We start from the raw sequence: 12,413 nt of genomic DNA on the forward strand, positions 1-12,413 counted from the left end.
ATTTGTGGAGAATTAAGTTTCCTACTTTTTATGTTCTATGATATTATTTGATCAGATGCGTAGTTCTCGAGATATATCAAGATATTTAAAAGTTCCGAAGCCGCACCAACATAATAGAGATACAGAAACACCGTGGCCCCTTTCTTTGAGATAACTCTGCACTATTGCGAGCTGCAAATGCCACTTCCAGCTTAGCTGTGCAGAAGAAGAACAACAAGAAGAAGAAATATCTCGAAATATGTCCGTCAGGCCCCTTCCCTTGAGATAAATCTGCAAATATCTCGGAAACGAAGCGAGCTATGGCAAAATGTTAAGAGACCTTTTTTGTAGAGTATTAAGTTTCCTACTTTTTATGTTCTATGATATTTTTCGATCAGAGGCGTAGTTCTCGAGATATATCAAGATATTTCAAAGTTCCGAAGCCGCACCAACATAATAGAGATACAGAAACACCGTGGCCCCTTTCTTTGAGATAACTCTGCACGATTGCGAGCTGGAAATGCCACTTCCAGTTTAGCTGTGCAGAAGAAGAACAACAAGAAGAAGAAATATCTCGAAATATGTCCATCAGGCCCCTTCCCTTGAGATAAATCTGCAAATATCTCGGAAACGAAGCGAGCTATTGCAAAACGTTAAGAGACCTTTTTTGTAGAGAATTAAGTTTCCTACTTTTTATGTTCTATGATATTTTTTGATCAGAGGCGTAGTTCTCGAGATATATCAAGATATTTAAAAGCTCCGAAGCTGCACCAACATAATAGAGGTACAGAAACACCGTGGCCCCTTTCTTTGAGATAACTCTGCACTATTGCGAGCTGCAAATGCCACTTCCAGCTTAGCTGTGGAGAAGAAGAACAACAAGAATAAGAAATATTTCGAAATATGTCCGTCAGGCCCCTTCCCTTGAGATAAATCTGCAAATATCTCGGAAACGAAGCGAGCTACGGCAAAATGTTAAGAGACCTTTTTTGTAGAAAATTAGGTTTCCTACTTTTTATGTTCTAGGATATTTTTTGATCAGATGCGTAGTTCTCGAGATATATCAAGATATTTAAAAGTTCCGAAGCCGCACCAACATAATAGAGATACAGAAACACCGTGGCCCCTTTCTTTGCGATAACTCTGCACTATTGCGAGCTGCAAATGCCACTTCCAGCTTAGCTGTGCAGAAGAAGAACAACAAGAAGAAGAAATATCTCGAAATATGTCCGTCAGGCCCCTTCCCTTGAGATAAATCTGCAAATATCTCGGAAACGAAGCGAGCTATGCCAAAATGTTAAGAGACCTTATTTGTAGAGAATTAAGTTTTCTACTTTTTATGTTGTATGATATTTTTTGATGAGATGCGTAGTTCTCGAGATATATCGAGATATTTAAAAGTTCCGAAGCCGCACCAACATAATAGAGATACAGAAACACCGTGGCCCCTTTCTTTGAGATAACTGTGCACTATTGCGAGCTGCAAATGCCACTTCCAGCTTAGCTGTGCAGAAGAAGAACAACAAGAAGAAGAAATATCTCGAAATATGTCCGTCAGGCCCCTTCCCTTGAGATAAATCTGCAAATATCTCGGAAACGAAGCGAGCTATGGCAAAATGTTAAGAGACCTTTTTTGTAGAGAATTAAGTTTCCTACTTTTTATCTTCTATGATATTTTCTGATCTGATTCGTAGTTCTCGAGATATATCAAGATATTTAAAAGTTCCGAAGCCGCACCAACATAATAGAGATACAGAAACACCGTGGCCCCTCTCTTTGAGATAACTCTGCACAATTGCGAGCTGCAAATGCCACTTCCAGCTTAGCTGTGCAGAAGAAGAACAACAAGAAGAAGAAATATCTCGAAATATGTCCGTCAGGCCCCTTCCCTTGAGATAAATCTGCAAATATCTCGGAAACGAAGCGAGCTATGGCAAAATGTTAAGAGACCTTTTTTGTATGGAATTATGTTTCCTACTTTTTATGTTCTATGATATTTTTTGATCAGACGCGTAGTTCTCGAGATATATCAAGATATTTAAAAGTTCCGAAGCCGCACCAACATAATAGAGGTACAGAAACACCGTGGCCCCTTTCTTTGTGATAACTCTGCACTAGTGCGAGCCGCAAATGCCACTTCCAGCTTAGCTGTGCAGAAGAAGAACAACAAGAAGAAGAAATATCTCGAAATATGTCGGTTAGGCCCCTTCCCTTGAGATATATCTGCAAATATCTCGGAAACGAAGCGAGCTATGGCAAAATGTTAAGAGACCTTTTTTGTAGAGAATTATGCTTCCTACAATTTATGTTCTATGATATTCTTTGATCAGAAGCGTAGTTTTCGAGATACATCGAGATATTTAAAAGTTCCGAAGCCGCACCAACATAATAGAAATACAGAAACACCGTGGCCCCTTTCTTTGAGATAACTCTGCACTAGTGCGAGCCGCAAATGCCAGTTCCAGCTTAGCTGTGCAGAAGAAGAACAACAAGAAGATGAAATATCTCGAAATATGTCCGTCAGGCCCCTTCCCTTGAGATAAATCTGCAAATATCTCGGAAACGAAGCGAGCTATGGCAACATGTTAAGAGACCTTTTTTGTAGAGAATTAAGTTTCCTACTTTTTATGTTCTATGATATTTTTTGATCAGATGCGTAGATCTCGAGATATATCAAGATATTTAAAAGTTCCGAAGCCGCACCAACATAATAGAGATACAGAAACACCGTGGCCCCTTTCTTTGAGATAACTCTGCACTATTGCGAGCTGCAAATGCCACTTCCAGCTTAGCTGTGCAGAAGAAGAACAACAAGAAGAAGAAATATCTCGAAATATGTCCGTCAGGCCCCTTCCCTTGAGATAAATCTGCAAATATCTCGGAAACGAAGCGAGCTATGGCAAAATGTTAAGAGACCTTTTTTGTATGGAATTATGTTTCCTACTTTTTATGTTCTATGATATTTTTTGATCAGACGCGTAGTTCTCGAGATATATCAAGATATTTAAAAGTTCCGAAGCCGCACCAACATAATAGAGATACAGAAACACCGTGGCCCCTTTCTTTGAGATAACTCTGCACTATTGCGAGCTGCAAATGCCACTTCCAGCTTAGCTGTGCAGAAGAAGAACAACAAGAAGAAGAAATATCTCGAAATATGTCCGTCTGGCCCCTTCCCTTGAGATAAATCTGCAAATATCTCGGAAACGAAGCGAGCTATGGCGAAATGTTAAGAGACCTTTTTTGTAGAGAATTAAGTTTCCTACTTTTTATGTTCTATGATATTTTTTGATCAGATGCGTAGTTCTCGAGATATATCAAGATATTTAAAAGTTCCGAAGCCGCACCAACATAATAGAGATACAGAAACACCGTGGCCCCTTTCTTTGAGATAACTCTGCACGATTGCGAGCTGAAAATGCCACTTCCAGCTTAGCTGTGCAGAAGAAGGACAACAAGAAGAAGAAATATCTCGAAATATGTCCGTCAGGCCCCTTCCCTTGAGATAAATCTGCAAATATCTCGGAAACGAAGCGAGCTATGGCGAAATGTTAAGAGACCTTTTTTGTAGAGAATTAAGTTTCCTACTTTTTATGTTCTATGATATTTTTTGATCAGATGCGTAGTTCTCGAGATATATCAAGATATTTAAAAGCTCCGAAGCCGCACCAACATAATAGAGATACAGAAACACCGTGGCCCCTTTCTTTGAGATAACTCTGCACTATTGCGAGCTGCAAATGCCACTTCCAGCTTAGCTGTGCAGAGGAAGAACAACAAGAAGAAGAAATATCTCGAAATATGTCCGTCAGGACAGTTCCTTTGAGCTGAATCTGCAAATATCTCGGAAACGAAGCGAGCTATGGCAAAATGTTAAGAGACGTTTTTTATAGAGAATTATGTTTCCTACAATTTATGTTCTATGATATTTTTTGATCAGAAGCGTAGTTTTCGAGATATATCGAGATATTTAAAAGTTCCGAAGCCGCACCAACATAATAGGGATACAGAAACACCGTGGCCCCTTTCTTTGAGATAACTCTGCACTAGTGCGAGCCGCAAATGCCACTTCCAGCTTAGCTGTGCAGAAGAAGAACAACAAGAAGAAGAAATATCTCGAAATATGTCGGTCAGGCCCCTTCCCTTGAGATATATCTGCAAATATCTCGGAAACGAAGCGAGCTATGGCAAAATGTTAAGAGACCTTTTTTGTAGAGAATTATGCTTCCTACAATTTATGTTCTATGATATTTTTTGATCAGAAGCGTAGTTTTCGAGATACATCGAGATATTTAAAAGTTCCGAAGCCGCACCAACATAATAGAGATACAGAAACAACGTGGCCCCTTTCTTTGAGATAACTCTGCACTAGTGCGAGCCGCAAATGCCAGTTCCAGCTTAGCTGTGCAGAAGAAGAACAACAAGAAGAAGAAATATCTCGAAATATGTCCGTCAGGCCCCTTCCCTTGAGATAAATCTGCAAATATCTCGGAAACGAAGCGAGCTATGGCAAAATGTTAAGAGACCTTTTTTGTAGAGAATTAAGTTTCCTACTTTTTATGTTGTATGATATTTTTTGATCAGATGCGTAGTTCTCGAGATATATCAAGATATTTAAAAGTTCCGAAGCCGCACCAACATAATAGAGATACAGAAACACCGTGGCCCCTTTCTTTGAGATAACTCTGCACTATTGCGAGCTGCAAATGCCACTTCCAGCTTAGCTGTGCAGAGGAAGAACAACAAGAAGAAGAAATATCTCGAAATATGTCCGTCAGGCCAGTTCCTTTGAGCTGAATCTGCAAATATCTCGGAAACGAAGCGAGCTATGGCAAAATGTTAAGAGATGTTTTTTGTAGGGAATTATGTTTCCTACAATTTATGTTCTATGATATTTTTTGATCAGAAGCGTAGTTTTCGAGATATATCGAGGTATTTAAAAGTTCCGAAGCCGCACCAACATAATAGGGATACAGAAACACCGTGGCCCCTTTCTTTGAGATAACTCTGCACTAGTGCGAGCCGCAAATGCCACTTCCAGCTTAGCTGTGCAGAAGAAGAACAACAAGAAGAAGAAATATCTCGAAATATGTCCGTCAGGCCCCTTCCCTTGAGATAAATCTGCAAATATCTCGGAAACGAAGCGAGCTATGGCGAAATGTTAAGAGACCTTTTTTGTAGAGAATTAAGTTTCCTACTTTTTATGTTCTATGATATTTTTTGATCAGATGCGTAGTTCTCGAGATATATCAAGATATTTAAAAGTTCCGAAGCCGCACCAACATAATAGAGATACAGAAACACCGTGGCCCCTTTCTTTGAGATAACTCTGCACGATTGCGAGCTGTAAATGCCACTTCCAGCTTAGCTGTGCAGAAGAAGGACAACAAGAAGAAGAAATATCTCGAAATATGTCCGTCAGGCCAGTTCCTTTGAGCTGAATCTGCAAATATCTCGGAAACGAAGCGAGCTATGGCAAAATGTTAAGAGACGTTTTTTATAGAGAATTATGTTTCCTACAATTTATGTTCTATGATATTTTTTGATCAGAAGCGTAGTTTTCGAGATATATCGAGATATTTAAAAGTTCCGAAGCCGCACCAACATAATAGGGACACAGAAACACCGTGGCCCCTTTCTTTGAGATAACTCTGCACTAGTGCGAGCCGCAAATGCCACTTCCAGCTTAGCTGTGCAGAAGAAGAACAACAAGAAGAAGAAATATCTCGAAATATGTCGGTCAGGCCCCTTCCCTTGAGATATATCTGCAAATATCTCGGAAACGAAGCGAGCTATGGCAAAATGTTAAGAGACCTTTTTTGTAGAGAATTATGCTTCCTACAATTTATGTTCTATGATATTCTTTGATCAGAAGCGTAGTTTTCGAGATACATCGAGATATTTAAAAGTTCCGAAGCCGCACCAACATAATAGAAATACAGAAACACCGTGGCCCCTTTCTTTGAGATAACTCTGCACTAGTGCGAGCCGCAAATGCCAGTTCCAGCTTAGCTGTGCAGAAGAAGAACAACAAGAAGATGAAATATCTCGAAATATGTCCGTCAGGCCCCTTCCCTTGAGATAAATCTGCAAATATCTCGGAAACGAAGCGAGCTATGGCAAAATGTTAAGAGACCTTTTTTGTAGAGAATTAAGTTTCCTACTTTTTATGTTGTATGATATTTTTTGATCAGATGCGTAGTTCTCGAGATATATCAAGATATTTAAAAGTTCCGAAGCCGCACCAACATAATAGAGATACAGAAACACCGTGGCCCCTTTCTTTGAGATAACTCTGCACTAGTGCGAGCCGCAAATGCCAGTTCCAGCTTAGCTGTGCAGAAGAAGAACAACAAGAAGAAGAAATATCTCGAAATATGTCCGTCAGGCCCCTTCCCTTGAGATAAATCTGCAAATATCTCGGAAACGAAGCGAGCTATGGCAAAATGTTAAGAGACGTTTTTTGTAGACAATTAAGTTTCCTACAATTTATGTTCTATGATATTTTTTGATCAGAAGCGTAGTTTTCGAGATATATCGAGATATTTAAAAGTTCCGAAGCCGCACCAACATAATAGGGATACAGAAACACCGTGGCCCCTTTCTTTGAGATAACTCTGCACTAGTGCGAGCCGCAAATGCCACTTCCAGCTTAGCTGTGCAGAAGAAGAACAACAAGAAGAAGAAATATCTCGAAATATGTCCGTCAGGCCCCTTCCCTTGAGATATATCTGCAAATATCTCGGAAACGAAGCGAGCTATGGCAAAATGTTAAGAGACCTTTTTTGTAGAGAATTCTGTTTCCTACAATTTATGTTCTATGATATTTTTTGATCAGAAGCGTAGTTTTCGAGATATATCGAGATATTTAAAAGTTCTGAAGCCGCACCAACATAATAGAGATACAGAAACACCGTGGCCCCTTTCTTTGAGATAACTCTGCACTAGTGCGAGCCGCAAATGCCACTTCCAGCTTAGCTGTGCAGAAGAAGAACAACAAGAAGAAGAAATATCTCGAAATATGTCCGTCAGGCCCCTTCCCTTGAGATAAATCTGCAAATATCTCGGAAACGAAGCGAGCTATGGCAAAATGTTAAGAGACCTTTTTTGTAGAGAATTAAGTTTCATACTTTTTATGTTCTATGATATTTTTTGATCAGATGCGTAGTTCTCGAGATATATCAAGATATTTAAAAGTTCCGAAGCCGCACCAACATAATAGAGATACAGAAACACCGTGGCCCCTTTCTTTGAGATAACTCTGCACTATTGCGAGCTGCAAATGTCACTTCCAGCTTTGCTGTGCAGAGGAAGAACAACAAGAAGAAGAAATATCTCGAAATATGTCCGGCAGGCCAGTTCCTTTGAGCTGAATCTGCAAATATCTCGGAAACGAAGCGAGCTATGGCAAAATGTTAAGAGACGTTTTCTGTAGAGAATTATGTTTCCTACAATTTATGTTCTATGATATTTTTTGTTCAGAAGCGTAGTTTTCGAGATATATCGAGATATTTATAAGTTCCGAAGCCGCACCAACATAATAGAGATACAGAAACACCGTGGCCCCTTTCTTTGAGATAACTCTGCACTAGTGCGAGCCGCAAATGCCACTTCCAGCTTAGCTGTGCAGAAGAAGAACAACAAGAAGAAGAAATATCTCGAAATATGTCCGACAGGCCCCTTCCCTTGAGATAAATCTGCAAATATCTCGGAAACGAAGCGAGCTATGGCGAAATGTTAAGAGACCTTTTCTGTAGAGAATTAAGTTTCCTACTTTTTATCTTCTATGATATTTTTTGATCAGATGCGTAGTTCTCGAGATATATCAAGATATTTAAAAGTTCCGAAGCCGCACCAACATAATAGAGATACAGAAACACCGTGGCCCCTCTCTTTGAGATAACTCTGCACTATTGCGAGCTGCAAATGTCACTTCCAGCTTAGCTGTGCAGAAGAAGAACAACAAGAAGAAGAAATATCTCGAAATATGTCCGTCAGGCCCCTTCCCTTGAGATAAATCTGCAAATATCTCGGAAACGAAGCGAGCTATGGCAAAATGTTAAGAGACCTTTTTTGTAGAGAATTAAGTTTCCTACTTTTTATGGTCTATGATATTTTTTGATCAGATGCGTAGTTCTCGAGATATATCAAGATATTTAAAAGTTCCGAAGCCGCACCAACATAATAGAGATACAGAAACACCGTGGCCCCTTTCTTTGAGATAACTCTGCACTATTGCGAGCTGCAAATGTCACTTCCAGCTTAGCTGTGCAGAGGAAGAACAACAAGAAGAAGAAATATCTCGAAATATGTCCGTCAGGCCAGTTCCTTTGAGCTGAATCTGCAAATATCTCGGAAACGAAGCGAGCTATGGCGAAATGTTAAGAGACCTTTTCTGTAGAGAATTAAGTTTCCTACTTTTTATCTTCTATGATATTTTTTGATCAGATGCGTAGTTCTCGAGATATATCAAGATATTTAAAAGTTCCGAAGCCGCACCAACATAATAGAGATACAGAAACACCGTGGCCCCTCTCTTTGAGATAACTCTGCACTATTGCGAGCTGCAAATGCCACTTCCAGCTTAGCTGTGCAGAAGAAGAACAACAAGAAGAAGAAATATCTCGAAATATGTCCGTCAGGCCCCTTCCCTTGAGATAAATCTGCAAATATCTCGGAAACGCAGCGAGCTATGGCAAAATGTTTACAGACCTTTCTTGTAGAGAATTAAGTTTCCTACTTTTTATGTAGTATGATATTTTTTGATCAGATGCGTAGTTCTCGAGATATATCAAGATATTTAAAAGTTCCGAAGCCGCACCAACATAATAGAGATACAGAAACACCGTGGCCCCTTTCTTTGAGATAACTCTGCACGATTGCGAGCTGGAAATGCCACTTCCAGTTTAGCTGTGCAGAAGAAGAACAACAAGAAGAAGAAATATCTCGAAATATGTCCATCAGGACCCTTCCCTTGAGATAAATCTGCAAATATCTCGGAAACGAAGCGAGCTGCGGCAAAATGTTAAGAGACCTTTTTTGTAGAGAATAATGTTTCCTACAATTTACGTTCTATGATATTTTTTGATCAGAAGCGTAGTTTTCGAGATATATCGAGATATTTAAAAGTTCCGAAGCCGCACCAACATAATACAGATACAGAATCACCGTGGCCCCTTTCTTTGAGATAACTCTGCACTATTGCGACCTGCAAATGCCACTTCCAGCTCAGCTGTGCAGAAGAAGAGCAACAAGAAGAAGAAATATCTCGAAATATGTCCGTCAGGCCCCTTCCCTTGAGATAAATCTGCAAATATCTCGGAAACGAAGCGAGCTATGGCAAAATGTTAAGAGACCTTTTTTGTAGAGAATTAAGTTTCTTACTTTTTATGTTCTATGATATTTTTTGATCAGATGCGTAGTTCTCGAGATATATCAAGATATTTAAAAGTTCCGAAGCCGCACCAACATAATAGAGATACAGAAACACCGTGGCCCCTTTCTTTGAGATAACTCTGCACTATTGCGAGCTGCAAATGTCACTTCCAGCTTAGCTGTGCAGAGGAAGAACAACAAGAAGAAGAAATATCTCGAAATATGTCCGTCAGGCCAGTTCCTTTGAGCTGAATCTGCAAATATCTCGGAAACGAAGCGAGCTATGGCAAAATGTTAAGAGACGTTTTCTGTAGAGAATTATGTTTCCTACAATTTATGTTCTATGATATTTTTTGATCAGAAGCGTAGTTTTCGAGATATATCGAGATATTTAAAAGTTCCGAAGCCGCACCAACATAATAGAGATACAGAAACACCGTGGCCCCTTTCTTTGAGATAACTCTGCACTAGTGCGAGCCGCAAATGCCACTTCCAGCTTAGCTGTGCAGAAGAAGAACAACAAGAAGAAGAAATATCTCGAAATATGTCCGACAGGCCCCTTCCCTTGAGATAAATCTGCAAATATCTCGGAAACGAAGCGAGCTATGGCGAAATGTTAAGAGACCTTTTCTGTAGAGAATTAAGTTTCCTACTTTTTATCTTCTATGATATTTTTTGATCAGATGCGTAGTTCTCGAGATATATCAAGATATTTAAAAGTTCCGAAGCCGCACCAACATAATAGAGATACAGAAACACCGTGGCCCCTCTCTTTGAGATAACTCTGCACTATTGCGAGCTGCAAATGCCACTTCCAGCTTAGCTGTGCAGAAGAAGAACAACAAGAAGAAGAAATATCTCGAAATATGTCCGTCAGGCCCCTTCCCTTGAGATAAATCTGCAAATATCTCGGAAACGAAGCGAGCTATGGCAAAATGTTAAGAGACCTTTTTTGTAGAGAATTAAGTTTCCTACTTTTTATGGTCTATGATATTTTTTGATCAGATGCGTAGTTCTCGAGATATATCAAGATATTTAAAAGTTCCGAAGCCGCACCAACATAATAGAGATACAGAAACACCGTGGCCCCTTTCTTTGAGATAACTCTGCACTATTGCGAGCTGCAAATGTCACTTCCAGCTTAGCTGTGCAGAGGAAGAACAACAAGAAGAAGAAATATCTCGAAATATGTCCGTCAGGCCAGTTCCTTTGAGCTGAATCTGCAAATATCTCGGAAACGAAGCGAGCTATGGCAAAATGTTAAGAGACGTTTTCTGTAGAGAATTATGTTTCCTACAATTTACGTTCTATGATATTTTTTGATCAGAAGCGTAGTTTTCGAGATATATCGAGATATTTAAAAGTTCCGAAGCCGCACCAACATAATAGAGATACAGAAACACCGTGGCCCCTTTCTTTGAGATAACTCTGCACTAGTGCGAGCCGCAAATGCCACTTCCAGCTTAGCTGTGCAGAAGAAGAACAACAAGAAGAAGAAATATCTCGAAATATGTCCGACAGGCCCCTTCCCTTGAGATAAATCTGCAAATATCTCGGAAACGAAGCGAGCTATGGCGAAATGTTTAGAGACCTTTTCTGTAGAGAATTAAGTTTCCTACTTTTTATCTTCTATGATATTTTTTGATCAGATGCGTAGTTCTCGAGATATATCAAGATATTTAAAAGTTCCGAAGCCGCACCAACAAAATAGAGATACAGAAACACCGTGGCCCCTCTCTTTGAGATAACTCTGCACTATTGCGAGCTGCAAATGCCACTTCCAGCTTAGCTGTGCAGAAGAAGAACAACAAGAAGAAGAAATATCTCGAAATATGTCCGTCAGGCCCCTTCCCTTGAGATAAATCTGCAAATATCTCGGAAACGCAGCGAGCTATGGCAAAATGTTTACAGACCTTTCTTGTAGAGAATTAAGTTTCCTACTTTTTATGTAGTATGATATTTTTTGATCAGATGCGTAGTTCTCGAGATATATCAAGATATTTAAAAGTTCCGAAGCCGCACCAACATAATAGAGATACAGAAACACCGTGGCCCCTTTCTTTGAGACAACTCTGCACGATTGCGAGCTGGAAATGCCACTTCCAGTTTAGCTGTGCAGAAGAAGAACAACAAGAAGAAGAAATATCTCGAAATATGTCCATCAGGACCCTTCCCTTGAGATAAATCTGCAAATATCTCGGAAACGAAGCGAGCTATGGCAAAATGTTAAGAGACCTTTTTTGTAGAGAATAATGTTTCCTACAATTTACGTTCTATGATATTTTTTGATCAGAAGCGTAGTTTTCGAGATATATCGAGATATTTAAAAGTTCCGAAGCCGCACCAACATAATAGAGATACAGAATCACCGTGGCCCCTTTCTTTGAGATAACTCTGCACTATTGCGACCTGCAAATGCCACTTCCAGCTCAGCTGTGCAGAAGAAGAGCAACAAGAAGAAGAAATATCTCGAAATATGTCCGTCAGGCCCCTTCCCTTGAGATAAATCTGCAAATATCTCGGAAACGAAGCGAGCTATGGCAAAATGTTAAGAGAGCTTTTTTGTAGAGAATTAAGTTTCTTACTTTTTATGTTCTATGATATTTTTTGATCAGATGCGTAGTTCTCGAGATATATCAAGATATTTAAAAGTTCCGAAGCCGCACCAACATAATAGAGATACAGAAACACCGTGGCCCCTTTCTTTGAGATAACTCTGCACTATTGCGACCTGCAAATGCCACTTCCAGCTCAGCTGTGCAGAAGAAGAACAACAAGAAGAAGAAATATCTCGAAATATGTCCGTCAGGCCCCTTCCCTTGAGATAAATCTGCAAATATCTCGGAAACGAAGCGAGCTATGGCAAAATGTTCAGAGACCTTTTTTGTAGAGAATTAAGTTTCCCACTTTTTATCTTCTATGATATTTTTTGATCAGATGCGTAGTTCTCGAGATATATCAAGATATTTAAAAGTTCCGAAGCCGCACCAACATAATACAGATACAGAAACACCGTGGCCCCTTTCTTTGAGATAACTCTGCACTATTGCGAGCTGCAA

The sequence above is a fragment of the Osmia lignaria genome, unplaced genomic scaffold (genome assembly GCF_051020975.1).
Source record: "Osmia lignaria lignaria isolate PbOS001 unplaced genomic scaffold, iyOsmLign1 scaffold0003, whole genome shotgun sequence".
NCBI classification, from domain to species: Eukaryota; Metazoa; Arthropoda; class Insecta; order Hymenoptera; family Megachilidae; genus Osmia; species Osmia lignaria.